We start from the raw sequence: 15352 nt of genomic DNA, 5'->3' as shown, positions 1-15352 counted from the left end.
GCATTATCTGTTACAATTTTCTGCGGACAGCCAAATCTGGAAATAATATTATTTAGTAGAAAATTATTGACCACTTTACTTGTTGCATTTCTTGTGAGGATAGCCTCTACCCATTTTGTAAAGTAGTTAGTAGCAACCAGAATCCAAGAATAGCCAGTGCTAGACTTGGGGAAAATCTCTCCTATGAAGTCCAGACCCCATTGTTGAAAAGGTGCTTGAATCTCCACTAGCTTCAATGGGGTATTTCTTGAGAACTTTAGCTTTCCAGCAAACCTCTGACAAGGATCACACTTCCTAACCATAACTTGAGCATCCTTGGAAAGGGAAGGCCACCAGAATCTAGCCCTCATTATCTTATGTGTAGTAGTTTTGTCCATATAGTGCCCCCCACACACTCCAGCATGCATTTCTTTCAAAACCTCTTCTGCCTTTTCCTTATCAACACATTTCAATAATACTCCCTCAAAATTTCTCCACCATAGGTTGCTTTGGACAATTACATACCTGATGGCTTGCAATTTAGTATTCCTCTTTTCATTGTCAAGCAGATGGGGAGGAGCTTCCATATGTTGCAAGTAATATATGACATTGGTGTACCAATCACATTGGTCCATGTCACATAAGTCAGCTCTGAGATCATCATTTACTAGATTTATCTGATTAGCCTCTAGATTAGTTTCAGCCATGATTTTGGCCAAACCTTGACCTCTTACTAACTTTCTTATTTGTATATCAATGTTAAATTCCTGGATTCTATTGATCCATCTACACCTCCTGCCTGATACTTCCTATTGAGAGAATATATCCTTGACTGCAGCACTAGGTACAAAAGCGATAACAGTAGCACCTACTAGGTAACATCTGAAAGATTTTACAGCCTTTACCAAAGCATATGCTTGCTTTTCATTTATTTCATACTTCAGTTCAGTAGGCTATAGTGACTTACTGAAAAAGGCAATCGGCTGCTCATATCCTTCTTGATTCTTCTGCAATAAGACTGCAGCTATAGTATGGAATGATGCAAAAGAGAAAATATGCATGGGTTTTGCATAATCTGGGGTCCTCAACACTAGAGCATTTTTTATTGCAATTTTTATATCCTGAAATGCTTGTGAAGGTTCACCATTCCAATCTATAATGGCTCCCTTCTTGAGCATCTTTGAGATGGGTCTACTGATTTCAGCAAAATTGGTAACAAATCTCCTTAGAAAATTGACTTGGCCAAAAAAGGACTGAATTCCTTTCACATTTTTTGGTTTGGGGACTTTATCAATAGCTGCTACCCTTTCAGGATCTATTTTTACCCCATCCTTAGACACTATGTGTCCTAATAATTTTCCTTTTGTGACCCCGAATGTGCATTTCTTTGGGTTTAAAGATACTCCATATTCCAGGGCTTTTATAAAGATTTTTTTCCAAATGTTTGCAGTGATCTTCAGCCTTATTAGAATACGCTGTAAGATCATCCTAGTACACAACCATAAATTTGTCAATATACTCATGAAATGCTACATCCATGGCTTTTTGGAAGGTAGCTCCTGCATTAATCAAGCCAAAAGGCATCCTTACATACACATATGTTCCCCATGGGGTTGTAAAGGTTGTCTTGAACTATTCACTTTCTTTTACTAGAACTTGATTGTATCCAGAGAAACCATCCATCATTGACATTAATTCAGAGCCAGTCACTTGCTGCAACATGGCTTCCATATTAGGTAAGCCATAATTGTCTTTCAGAGATGCAATGTTTAAATTTCTAAAATCAACACAAAGCCTAATATCTCCATTCTTCTTCCTAACAGGAACCAAGTTTGAAACCCAGGTGGAATGCCTGATTGGCTTGATTATTCCACCATCTCTTAGTTTTGTCAGTTCTTCTTGCATTTTTGGGGCAAGGGTAGGATTGATTGGTCTCTGTTTTTGCCTGAAAGGTCTTACATTTTCCTTCAATGGTATGACATGCTGCTACAAATCCTCCCTGTAAGCCTTAAGGTCATCATATGATCAAGCAAAAACATGTCTGTATTTTCTAAGTAGGTTAATCAATGTTTTCCTAATTTCAACAGGCAGATTTTGGCCAATATAAACCCTTTTAGGAACTTCATCAGTACCCAAGTTTATTTCTTCTAACTCCTGAGGGTTGGGGTCGTTTACTCCTGATTTTACTCTGTCTTGGTTATCAAAAATATTTTCCAAGACTACTAACCCCTTCAGCATCTTATTTGTTTTCAATTGCATTATCTCTTGACCAAAAATGGTTTCCTTCCCATTTATGATTTCAATCAGTCCACTGCAATCCATCTCCTGACCATGGTACTTGTCTTCATTTAACAAAAAGTTTGTAATATCTTTGTCATCTTCAAAAACTTGCCAATTTTCAATGTTGTCAGGTATGGAAGGTCTGTTTTGTACTTCAATCTGGGAGATTCCTGCAAATGATATCTCTTTTGGCTTGATTGCTACATTTGCCAACAGATCAGCCATCTTATTTTGGGTCCTATCTCTCCATGAGATCCCAAATGCATCAAAGAATTCTATCTGATCCCAGACTGCATTTCTATATTGTTTCAATCTCCTATTCTTGGATGAGTAGGTTCCTTTGATCTGAGAGATAATTAGTTCAGAATCCCCTATGACACATAATTTCTTAATTCTATGATGTATGGCCACTTTGAGTCCTAGCAGCAATGCTTCATATTCTGCAATATTATTAGTGCAGGTAAACTTCAAGGTGAATGAATACCTAAAAGTGTTATTTTCAGGGGATACAAAAACTACACCTGCCCCTGCACCCTCTTTAGAACTAGCCCTATCAAAGAACATTGTCCATAATTTTGGTGAATTCATGCAACATTCAACTTCATTTTCGATGATAGCAGGTAAGTTTTCAACTTCCTGAATAATTAATTCAATCCTGAAAGCATTAATCCCAGTATCTAGGAAACAAGTGGTATCTTTGTCAATTTCTTCACCTAAAATGTGGTTAACCCTTGGTTCCCTATTTACCCTGACAGCTTTGTCCCCTGTATGAAAAGTGGCATAAGTATGATCACATTGCAGGCTTCCCCCCATGGCAGCACTCTATTTTCTGGAGAGTAACATTCCATAGTGTGGAGGTATATCTACCACAAGGACAGACATGGTTAATTCTACTTCAGGATACGCAACCAGTTTGAATGGTAAGGCATTTATGGTACCTATGACTGGGACTTCCCTAGCATACATCCCTCTACATCTACCCTGCTTGCTATCCACCTTCAATCCTAAGGCTTCCATTACTTTGAAAGGCATTATAGTGTTGGAAGCTCCTGAGTCTATCATGCAATTTTTTAAGGTCTTCCCTTTTATGATTAGACTGAGGAAAAAAGGATCAATATCTTCTATGAATGCCACTGAGGAATCATCTAGAAACATTTGAGGAATTTGGGATATGATACCACTGTCCTCTATTACTAATGGGGTCTGTTGGGACACAGTTTGATCTACAATAATATTATTGTTTGCTATTCCACCCAACCATGACAAAGCCTTATTCTTATGCTTTTCAATTCTAAAAAGTTCAGACAAGGGCACTTTTACAGTAATTTGAGATAACATGGATATCATATCAACAGGTTCAACCATAGTAGGTTTTACAATAGTACCTGGAGTCGGAATCTTTTGAGCAGTAGGCACCACATTTTGCTTGATAACATCAAGTTCTTATTTCTTTGGTTGCACAACTGGTTTTGTTGCTTCACTTATCTGAAATTGAACTTTCTTCTTTGGGTCTCATTTCTTACCCTTGTTTTCCTTGATCTTAGGCACATCTACATTGACTTTCTTGTTTTGATCATTCATCTTATGAGTGATGTCTTTGATGAATACACTAGATGGCCTTCCTGTATCATTATTTATTGCTCTATTTCTCAAATTATAATTACTATGGACTTGTGAAATCATTTATGCTATAATTCTGTCAATTTCCTCATTGGAGGGCATTCTTAGACTTGTGAGACCTACATCAGAAAATGTATTGCATACCTTATCTATATCATACCCTTCATCATCTGAAAGCACTTGTTGATGATGGAGCTAGTAAGCAATTCTCTGGCTAGTAATATCATTTTCAGGCTCTTCTGGATTAGAATCTATCAAGTCATCACACATATTCACCATATTGCAACTTATATCATCATGGGTTTTGTCTTCAGTTTCTTCTTCAGGTTGCACTCCTTGAGCTTGGGCAAATGACTGAGCAACAACACAATAATCAGCAGAATGAGGTGATTGGCATATAATGCACCATGGTACATCATCATTCATATTTACAGTGTTCCTTTGCAGGGGGTCTAGAGTACCCTTATCCTTCACATTGTGGATCTGGTTGGGAACTGGTTTACCATCTTTCCATTGAGTGGTGTAAGGGTAATTTTGCATTCTAGGCTGCCTATTGAAATTGTTGTTATTCACAGGGGGTCTTTCAGCAACATTTGGCTTATTGAAACTAGTTGGATTCATCTTCTTGAGCATTTCTAAAACCTGGCCTATAGTAGGTTCTTCGGGCTTCTTTCCTATAGGAGTTTTGTCACCCTCCCTTTTATTATTGTTCTTAGGATTAAATAGCTTAGGATCATCCCTCCTACCTAGTTTGCCAGATGCCTTCCTATTATTCTCTATATTTACTGCAATTTTATAGGCATCTCTTAAAGTCTTAGGATCCTTATCCCTCAATTGATAAGCCATTTTACTATCAAAAGCATTGAAATACGTTGTGAGACAGACATCTTCATTTAACCTCGTAACTTGAAAAAGTCTATACATACCTTTTTGGAATCTCACATTGAAATCAAATGTGGACTCATTTGGATTCTTCTTGATATTGTTGAACTCATTCAACATGAATCCTGCATTAGTGTTGTCCCCATATTGCTCTTTGAACAATTTCTCCAAATCACTCCATGAGGTGATATTGTCATCAGGCAACCTCCTAAACCAATCCCTTGCATCTTCTGTTAGTGAATGCACAATCATGTTCAACTTCATAATCATTCAACATATCAATGAAAATCCTCAAATGTTCTTCACCAGTAACAACATTATTCCCAGAAAACTTAACCACTTTATCTCTTAAATCAAATGATATGGGATGTGGAGCACCAAGAATACTAGCAAATGATATTTGTCTATACTTTTCCAGGTATATAGGTTTCTTCTGGAAACCAGGAACATTTGAAGTACTAGCTATATTAGCTTGACTCAGGGGAGCAGCTTGGGACTGTTTTGGTGGGACAAATGGGACTTGGGTGCCAATAGTGGAAGATGAGGTAGGAGCAGATTGGGGTACTCCCTGAGTTGAAATTATGGGACCACTAACTGGTGTAGGATTTGTAGGTGGGATAGACAAATTGGGCCATGAAGCCAATGTAGAATTAGACTTTATGAATTGGATTTTCCTTCTAGTTTCTACAGCTTGAGCTTCATTCTCAACCTTCTCAAGTTCTTTTGCAAGATCTTCCCTCTCTTTTCGAGCCTTCTCAAGATCTAGATCTAATTTTGACATGGAGGCTTGTATAGGTTTGCTTGGTATAGCTTGAGGCTCATTTATTTGGATTCCTATAGCCTTGCCTTTCCCTTTATCTGGAGCTTTTGCAGTGGGCTCTACAGGATCCACTTGAACAGGTTTATAGGCTTGGACTTGAGCAATAACTGGTTCTTGCCTTTGATTTAGGCATTTCTCCTGTTCTTGAACTATAGCTCTCAGATTATCAACATCTCCAAAAACATCCTTATGGAGAGTTGTGGTATTCTCTTCTAACTTTTTATTTTTCTCTTTCAAAGCAGCCATCCTTCTTAGCAAAGCATCTCTTTCTATTATGGCATCCAAGGTGGCTTGCTCCTTCTCTTTTTCAAGACGAATGCGTTTAGCTTCTTCCTCAGCAATCCATTTCTTCAAAAATTATATTTCAGAGTGCACTTCTTTAGGATCTGCAGAAGTTGCCTCTGAATCAGCAGGGTCATCCAGATCTATAAGATTTGGTTCTACATATTGGGCTGCTCTAGGATTAAAAGGATTATCAGATGAACTCCTAAATCCTAGCCTATAGTTCATACCTGCTACAAGATCTGGTCTTAATGAAGCAATTCCCATAGTAGACACATCTTTGTCTTGAAAAACTCTCTCATCTGGTAATGGGGTACTGAAAATGCCTCCTAAGAGTCTTGTAGTTTCGAATTCAGAGCTAAGCGAAGAAGACTCTTTTCCTATTACTGGTTGATAATGGGAATTGACGGATGCATTACCTCTGGGTTTCCAAGTGGGATTTGGATCTGTCTTTTTTTTTATTTTGGTTCTTCCTACCAAATTGGGGTAGATCAGTATACATTGATACATCGGGATTGGCTCTCATGTAAGCTCTTGTGTTTTTTCTCTTGTCAGCCATATTCACCTTTTGTTACAATAAGCACTAGCTTCAAAACCTTGACTGAGTCGCCACCCTATTTTGGGAAAATATATAATGACACTTTTGCTGACTGAAGGAAAATAATACACAAGTAGAAACAAAAATATCTGGCACAGATAGACCAATCACTGATGTCGTAAGACTGCAACTCTTGCTTGTTAGATAAGACACTTGGACAGGCTGGATACGTCAGTGTGTAGCAATGGTACTTGGGCTCTATCTTCTTTAAATTCTCAAGGTTTGACACTAAAAGATTCCCTTATAACCACGGGCAAAACTTAGATCACATGACACACACGTACACAGCAGCACCAAAGAAACTGCAGTACTTTTCACAGATGTGTTGGACAACTCCCTAGTACAGTCGCCATTTTGTTGGTGTTTTAAAATGTACTAAAACTACTAAGCGGAAAAATGCTTAATACCAGAATGACAATACATACACAATCTAAAGACTAGCCTATTCTTATTAACAATTGCATATGTAAGGTATTTGGAACCAACTTCAACAAAACCACAGATGGTTTTCTACTCTTTTGGCTCTGCAAAACCAAGGTGGGTATACCCAGGGATGATTCAAAACTGGAACAACTGTATGAGGATTATTCTTAGTTTCATTCTGATTCTCATTTCAAGATCCTCAAACATATACATAATTCTTAATAACTTGGTAAACACATCCCATAAAATAGATAAGGCCAAGAATTCTTCTATAGATCTGCAGATGTTTTTAACAATAGTGGCTAACTGAAGCTAAAACATTCCATGCAGACAAGTGCTGGCCAACTTTGAAGATCTACAGGAAATAAAAGTAAAGTTTGATTTAATGCTGCATTATGATAACCATTTATGATATATCTCTCCTTCAGTTGAATCAATCTGATTAGTGCCTAATCCATTGGGGTTTAGAGTCTATAGCAAGTTCTCAGATCTAGTTTTTTGCTTTACAACAAATTCTATCAGTAATTCTTATCAGAATTCATCATTCAAAAATCCTTTCCACTACTAAAGAAATCTTATCACATTCATCAAAGCTTTTATTTAATCCATTGAATTACAGCAATGATAAATAGATATACAACCTAACTAGATTGCATTCAACTGCACAAGCTTTTACTTATACAATATCAAGACAACCAGGTAATTGAAAGGAGATAAGATTCAAAAAGAATAATATGGGGACAGTTCATAATTTGTATTCATCTTCTTTGAAAATGGTATATCCTTTACAATAGACTCAGAATGACCTTCAGAAAGAAGCATAGCTCATTCTATATTCATATATTCTCAGAGAATTGACAGAGAAAATACATCTTAAACTTGCTTTCAAAATTTGGACCAAAAACAGACTAAGCATAATACTTAGAACAATAGAATTCGGACCATTCTTTAGCCTTGGAATCTCACTTAAATAGTATGAGATGCAACAAGCTTCGGGCTAAAGAAAGTGACATGTGTCTTCTAAAAAAAAAAACTGACAAATGTCTGTCATAAAAGACAAAAACAAATAATAGAAAAGCTACCACATCGAACAATCCTTGGTGGGTCCCTTTCTGTTATGCTTCTCAGTTGTTGAAACAAGAAGATAAGATCTGATTCTTCAATTATTCTTCATCCTCAGAGTAAATAGCCATGACGTTTGAAAGTGATGTATCATCTTTAGTTACCTGCAAATTTATTTCAACCTAGGGATTTTCCATGTCCTCATTACTAACTACGAGGGTAACTTTTACTTTTACATTTTCCTCCTCATCATCTTCTGACATTTGTTCTAGAAACTGGTTTTTCCATTTATAAAAGCATCATCATCTGGCCAATCAAAACTTAGAGCTTCTCTTTGTATCATTATTAAAGAATTTGCACTTTCTTCTAAATCATCAAATTCTTTTCTCATAGCAGTATAAAATAACTATATTTTTACTAGCTCTTCATTTGTCTTTGCCCAGAACCAGTAGCTAGTTTCACTCATGATGTTTATTATTCTTTCATTGAATAACTCGTCCAACTCCCTTTTCCACTTTTCTTTTTCCTTTATTGTATCAACAGATTCTAAAGCATAAGGAAATAGGGTGAAATTTTCAGCAATATATCGGGAAAAATAGAGTGTTAATCTTTTCTGTAAAAAATCTCTTTTATCATCAAAATTTTCTAGCTTATTTAATAAATCAAAGATTTTCTCAACTTGATGATAAGGCATTTGGACTGCAGATATACATATGATTGTAATATCATTATTCCTCTCCCTCCATTTCTGTGCAAGAGGAGTCAGTTTATCCTTATCTCTGTTTAACTCATCCATGAGGGTTGCAATTCTTGTCAACTGATCAAAAAAGGTTGACCATTGTATTTTATCCCTCAAATATATCACACCCTGCTTTAATTTTTCTTCATATTGATTTCTTAATTCTATTTGCAACTCATGTAATTTTGTTTTTTCTTCTTCAAAGTCCTCTGCAGTATAGAATTGGGGCCTTTCAGGGGTGTCAGGTATTTCAATAATAGGGGTTGATCCAGATCCAACCAATGACTGTGAAGGGTATGCAATTGTAGGTGCACTGGATTCTCCCACCTTTCTTTTCCCAAGTATCCTCTCCATTTGATACATTTTGTTTTCCAGTGACTGTATCTATATACCCCTTTCCTCATATGCCTTCAAAACTTATTTCAAACCTAGCATTGAGTTGGGCAAACTTATCTTCTTCCTGTCCATATACAACACCTCCCAATTTTAGCAATTCTGAGGCCATTCCCATTACTTGTTTACTACTTACCTCACCAGCCTTATATATTGTCAATGTACCAATATGTTCTGCAATGGGAAACTCATGCATCCTGGTATTTTCTCTCTTATCTATGGACCACAAAACAAGGGCTTGGTGGTCATCACTAAATTTGACCCCTCTATGAGCTTGCAGCACTTCTTCAGTAGTTGTTAGTTGAACATCCTTCTACTTCCTTACTGAATAAAAAACAATAGCATTTGCTATATCCCATTCCGACAGAAGGAGGACTCCTGATTGCCTAACTATTTGCCTCCCAGCTTCAGGAGTAAACTGGGCAAAATCACTCAAAAACTTTGATTTTACCTTTTCCTTAATAACCGGGTCAGGTTTATTTGGTTGCTCAGCCTTGATCTTCTCACAGGCTTTCTCAAAATTCTTTATATTTAATCTCCATATAAACTGAGCAAAGGCCCTAGATCTTACAAAATTTTCATCATTAATAAATCTTTCAGAAGCCTGGGCAACAATTGGGTCAATTTCCTTACCTTGGTAATCAGCAATGGTTAGGTCCAAGGAAGGTGTAGGAGGTTCTTGTGGCTCTCTGATATCCAAGTCTGTAGAAGTGACAATCACATCCCCTTCTCCTCCCATTTGTCTAAGTTGTTCCCTTAGAGATGCCTCTTCATCTATCTGGATTGGAGACTGGCTTGGGGAGTATTGTTCTTTTTGAGAAGAAGAAGACCCCTGCTCTAATTTTCGTCTTTTTGGAGAGCTGGCTGTAGATGGACTTCTTGACCTTGGTTTCTTATGAGGGGGTTCCTATTGCACATTTTGAACCATGACATAACCTACCCTTTTCTACAATGTATATTGGCCAGGAGTTACCACATTTCTACCACTCATTTTTCTTTGTATTTCTGCTGCCTTGTCTAGGTGTGCCTTAATAAACATAGCTTTCTTTTCATTCATAGTTTGAATTATTATGGCAAAATTATTCATTAATGCTTATATTTTAGCTCCCCAGTATTTCTTATCTTTCAATGGGTCATACTGGGGGTCAAAAGCATTAATGAATTCTAGGTTTCTACTGAAAACTATCCATTTCTCTTTCCGTAATTCTTGCTCCTGCAATGTGAAAATATTTCTGATTATATCTTCCGGATAGTAAACTTGATGTACCATATGGGAAGCTTTCACCCTTTCTTTTAATAGGTCATAGAATCCTTCAGGGTCAATGAATCTGGCATGAGATTCTGCCATGTTATATTTATTCAAAAACAAATTTAAATGTTTCCACCCCTTTCTAACAAAAACAAAATCATGCACTATAGTAACCATTGGAAAGAAAGTGCCCTTCTTGACCAACTCCCTCTCATCTATAGTACCTATCTACCATAAGAGCTCAGTTATCCCTATCTTCAAAGGCACATGAAAAGGTAACACATGAGGTTTTCTAAGAAACCATAAACTCTTATTACTGTTGAAACATTGTAGGGAATTATATCCCCCCAGTTATGACTGACAAGAAGCCCTTTAGCATGGTCCTTGGGTCTGACCAATTCTAATAATGCTTGTGGGATTCTAGGGCTATCTCCTCTTAAAAGCAGTCTAAGCTTTGATGCAAAATACCTATCAAATCTTACATAACTAGCATCAGTGGCCTCTGAAGTCATATCCACACTCCACAACTGCACTGGATTCCTTTCTCCATCCTTTGTTGTTTCTAACTCCATACCCTTGGAGAAGAAAGTATATCCTTTGTATAAAAATACATGCATCATCAATGAATACCAACAGAATGGTTTGTTTACTTTCCCCTTTGCTATTCCAACCAGGCCATTGTGAATTTCTTTTGCTAGGAGAGTGGCAAAATCCAGAATGGTACTCATTCCAAATTGAAGGGTTTAAGCAATTACAAGGACCACAGAACTTGGAATTTGATCACCTTCATCTATCCCCAAGATCTTGCAAAGAGAAAAATATAGTGCTTGAGCTCTCAAATTGAAATGTCTTCTCAACAATGGCTCTGCAGTACTAGCTGTGATCACAGGCAAATTACCAACCCTAGCAGCATGCTCCTGTAGTGGCCCTGTTCTCAAGTACATTCATTGTGCATCATATCTAGCTTGCAAATCATCCATATCAATGATTTCATGCACTGCGTGGTTAGGGTTTAGGTTGAAAACCTCACTGAACAGCTCAGGGTAAACCCTTAAAAGGTTGACCCCCAAATGATTTCTTACCCACCCCATGATAGGATCATACTTCTTTGCCAGGTCCATCAATAAATCACTATCAAAGAAAACACTGGGGACTATTAATCTCTTATCCAATTAGCTTTGTCATAAAATCCTTCTGCCACAACTAATCTAGGGTTTTTTGGAATGAGTTCCCTTCCCTTAGTTATTTCATGCACTGATAAGGGGAATTGTTCAAGAAAATCATCATGCACTGAACGTTTTAGATAATCTTTTTGTCTAGTAAACTCTTTTCGGGGCGGCATTTTTAATGAAGCTTTGGAAAATTCACAACAGCAGATGCTTCAAATTTACTCAAAAAGTCACAGAGCACTTACCCGCTAGAATTCGCACTTCTACACTATATGATGTCTTCTGCAATTTTACTGGAGTATTAATCGAGAAATTTTGTGCCTTAGCTTTGAAATCTTGAATGCCTTGGTGTTCTTTCTGCGCTTTGGTGATTCATTAATGGTGAAATCGTGGGTTCTTTTTATGAATTAAAACCGCACGCACCAGGTCTGGATCACATTTACTCTCAGTAACCATTGCTCGCAATTTGCACTCAAATTTGAATCCCATCCGTAGATTTTATCAGATCGCACAGTCTTGATTTAAAAATAACAAGCTTTACGACCTTTTAGAAAAATGCTACATGTCACCATTGTGCTTCCCCGCATTACTTAAAAACCTACATCTTCATAATGCAGGGATGCGCCAACCGTCGATCAAGACAAGATCGATGATCAGAATAATCTATTTTGTATTAACAACCAACTAGCTGAACTGACCAATAGGAAACTTCCATATTAGCTCATACTGTCTGACAACATTCCACGCTAGCAGATCCCGTATCTTCTTCTGAGCAAGCAAGTGTTTGATGTCATCACGGACACGTGTCACCAATGCGCTTCCCCGCATTACTTAAAAACCTACATCTTTATAATGTGGGGATGTGCCAACCATTAATCAAGACAAGATCAACAGTGATAAGATTTCACATTCATTCAGCAACCAAAAATCCTTCTATGCACACCTAGCAGTACACGTCATCAGTCGTTTGCAGTGTAGCACATTGAAATACAAATACGTAACCCCACTTTGCCACGCGTCGCAAATGAGCTTCCCCACATTACTTAAAAACCTACATCTTTATAATGCAAGGATGTGTCAACCGTTGATCAAGACAAGATCAACGGTGATGTTGCTTTGTAAGTAATCTTCATAGCTCTGCCGACGAATCCACCAATGATATCGCGGGAAAAACAAAATGTGTGCAAAAGTACTGACAAATCTAACATACAAGAGCTTTTGCGGCATACTGGATCTCATAAAACATCAGGGGCTACATGTCGCAAATGCACTTCCCCACATTGCTTAAAGACCTACAACTCTATAATGCAGGGATGCGCTGACCCTTGATCTCTGATAGATCAACGATGATTGAGAAATACTTCAACTTGGCATCCTTTCAAACAGAATATCGCAATTAAAGGTACATGAAAGGTTTACCAAAGGCATTTTGATGTAAATAAAACATTAGGATAAAAAGCCCCGCCAAAATACTTGAAGAAAATACCCCTTTTTTTGGAAATTTGAAAATGAGGGCACCACAAAACAAAGGCATAATGTTTTTTTTTTACGCACTTAGGGCCTTTTCATTGATAATTTAAGAGCCAAACCCTAAGAAATTAAAAGGAAGACACAATCCACAGAACAGGGTGTAACTAGGGTAATCAAACAATTTTCAGGACTTCAGAAAATAAAACCCTAATCTGCAATAAACAAAGACTTAACTGATTTTTCACCCAAATATCAAAAATTTTCTATACCATGAAAAATCACACCAACAGTGCATTCAGTAGAACTATTCATATATTACTTTATAGTTATACAAAATGCAGTTGTTTGTTGTTCATTTTCCATGATAACAAAAGAAGCTAAGTGCTAATACTATGTAGCTGAAAAGATCAAAACGTGGACTGTTGGTGAAGTTGAAACTTGACAGGCTGAAATGAAATTTGTTTGATATTGTTGTGTATGTCATTTTTAATTCCAAGGTGCATATTTTTCTTGCAATACAAAAAGTTGAGAAGGTTAGCAATGTAAAAATGATGCAGGAGCATCTTGGTTTTGCTCGGTGGCTACTTTGGAGTTCATGGGAGGAGGCTTGGTAGTTTCTTTGGTGGATGCTTAGACTGGTACTCAGTTGAGGAAAGAATTTGTTGCTCGGCATGGTTTATGGTTTCTTGGCATGGTCTTGGGACTCGGCATGGTCTTTGGTCACTCGACATGGTCTTTGGTTACTCGGCATGGTTTGAGAGGAGCTCGACTTTGCTTAGGAATTTGGTTCCTGTTGTAGGACGTGTATCTAATTTTCTAAAATGATTTAGAGGATGAAAATTTCAAAGATGGAAGAGGGGTTATACTTCTAGCTATGGTTTGAAGTTCAAGTTCTAATTTGTTCGGATCTAGGAGATATCGCTATTTTACCAAGACATCAATTTTGGGAATTTAATTGTTGTAGGAGGCCGACTTTGGCATTTAATTTATGTATTTGTATTTAATTTGTGTTCTAGGCCAACCTGTGGCTTAGATTGCTATAAGTAGGAGTTGTGGGAAAGTCTTTAGGCATTAAATCATCCATGAAGGAGAAGTAGAGGAGCTTGGAAGAGTGAATTTTGAGAAGGGCTAGTAGTTGCGGCTTGGGAAATAAGGAGATTGCTTGGTGGGCTTGCGAGCACAAGTTTAGATCTTCCTTGGAGGTTTCTACCAGAGTGTAATCTGGACTAGCTTGGGTTTGGATTGGATCTTGAGGGATCTTGCAGAACTATTACTTTCTTTGTATTTGGCCGTAACTGGGAAGGCCTTACAGCCCGACACATTGCATGTAATCAGTTATATTATGATTTGGTATCAGATCTTGCATTGTTACTTCTTGTTGTTGTGTTTCCACTACATGGTTATATAACAGGGGGCTAGGACATCTCCTCTAGGGATTCTCCTACCTTGCACTACATCATGTGGTATCAGAGTGAAGGTTGTTCCCGAGTGTGTAGACAGGTCACCGAAGCTGAGGCAATTTACACCAGGACCTTGGGAGGACATGCAAATGAATCGATGGATGCAAAGATGGATGATTGATCTTGTTGAGGCATGCTCATAGAGAATTTGTGGATTGCAAATCCATGGTCCTAGACTTGTGATGTGGTTCCTGATTGTTCATGCAAGGTGGCAGGTTGCAATCTAACTTGTAAACAATTCAAGGTTGTCACAAGGAGTGTGGAAAGGATTTGTTGCTGAGAGTTTTCGAAGATCTTGAGAGATGGCTCTGAGAGGATTGGACCCTAAGATGATTGCAAAACTCCATGATATAGTGGAGAGGAATTTTTTTAAGATGTTTTCTCAGTTGGATGCTAGATTCGCTGAGCAAGCTAAGAAGGTCAAGGTGGCAGAGTTTGGTTTTGGAGTCTAATACAGAACCTGTAGAACAGCTGGAAGTTGTTGTTGAAGATATTCCTAACCTTGTTGATGTTAAGATAGAGGTTGGTTTTCATGATCAGTTGGCTAAGTCTGACATGGAAATTGCAAAGCACTTGGTCGTGGATGATCTGGTTGTTGTTGGTGGTGAGTTGTGTGTTGCAGAGCATCTTGTTGTAAGCAATGAGATGGTTGGTGTTGAGAGTTTAGCATGTGTTGATGGAGATCTTCATGTTGCTAATGATGTGGATTTTGTGGCTAATATGGAGTTTGTTGCTGCTGGTGTGGATTCACTAGTTGTTGTTGTGGATGAGGATTTGATGTTGAAGCATTATGTTCAGTTTGTTCCTGGGAGTGAGCATGTTGATTGGATGGTTGAGATTCTAGTGTTTGACAGAATGATGTGGATGTGGATGATGTGTAGATTGGTTTTCTTATCCCTATTGGAGTGGAAGCCTTTGGTGAAGTT

The sequence above is a fragment of the Cupressus sempervirens genome, chromosome 9 (genome assembly GCF_028749045.1).
Source record: "Cupressus sempervirens isolate cs-2001-9-10 chromosome 9, ASM2874904v1, whole genome shotgun sequence".
NCBI lineage: Eukaryota > Viridiplantae > Streptophyta > Pinopsida > Cupressales > Cupressaceae > Cupressus > Cupressus sempervirens.
This window is presented reverse-complemented; position numbering follows the sequence as displayed.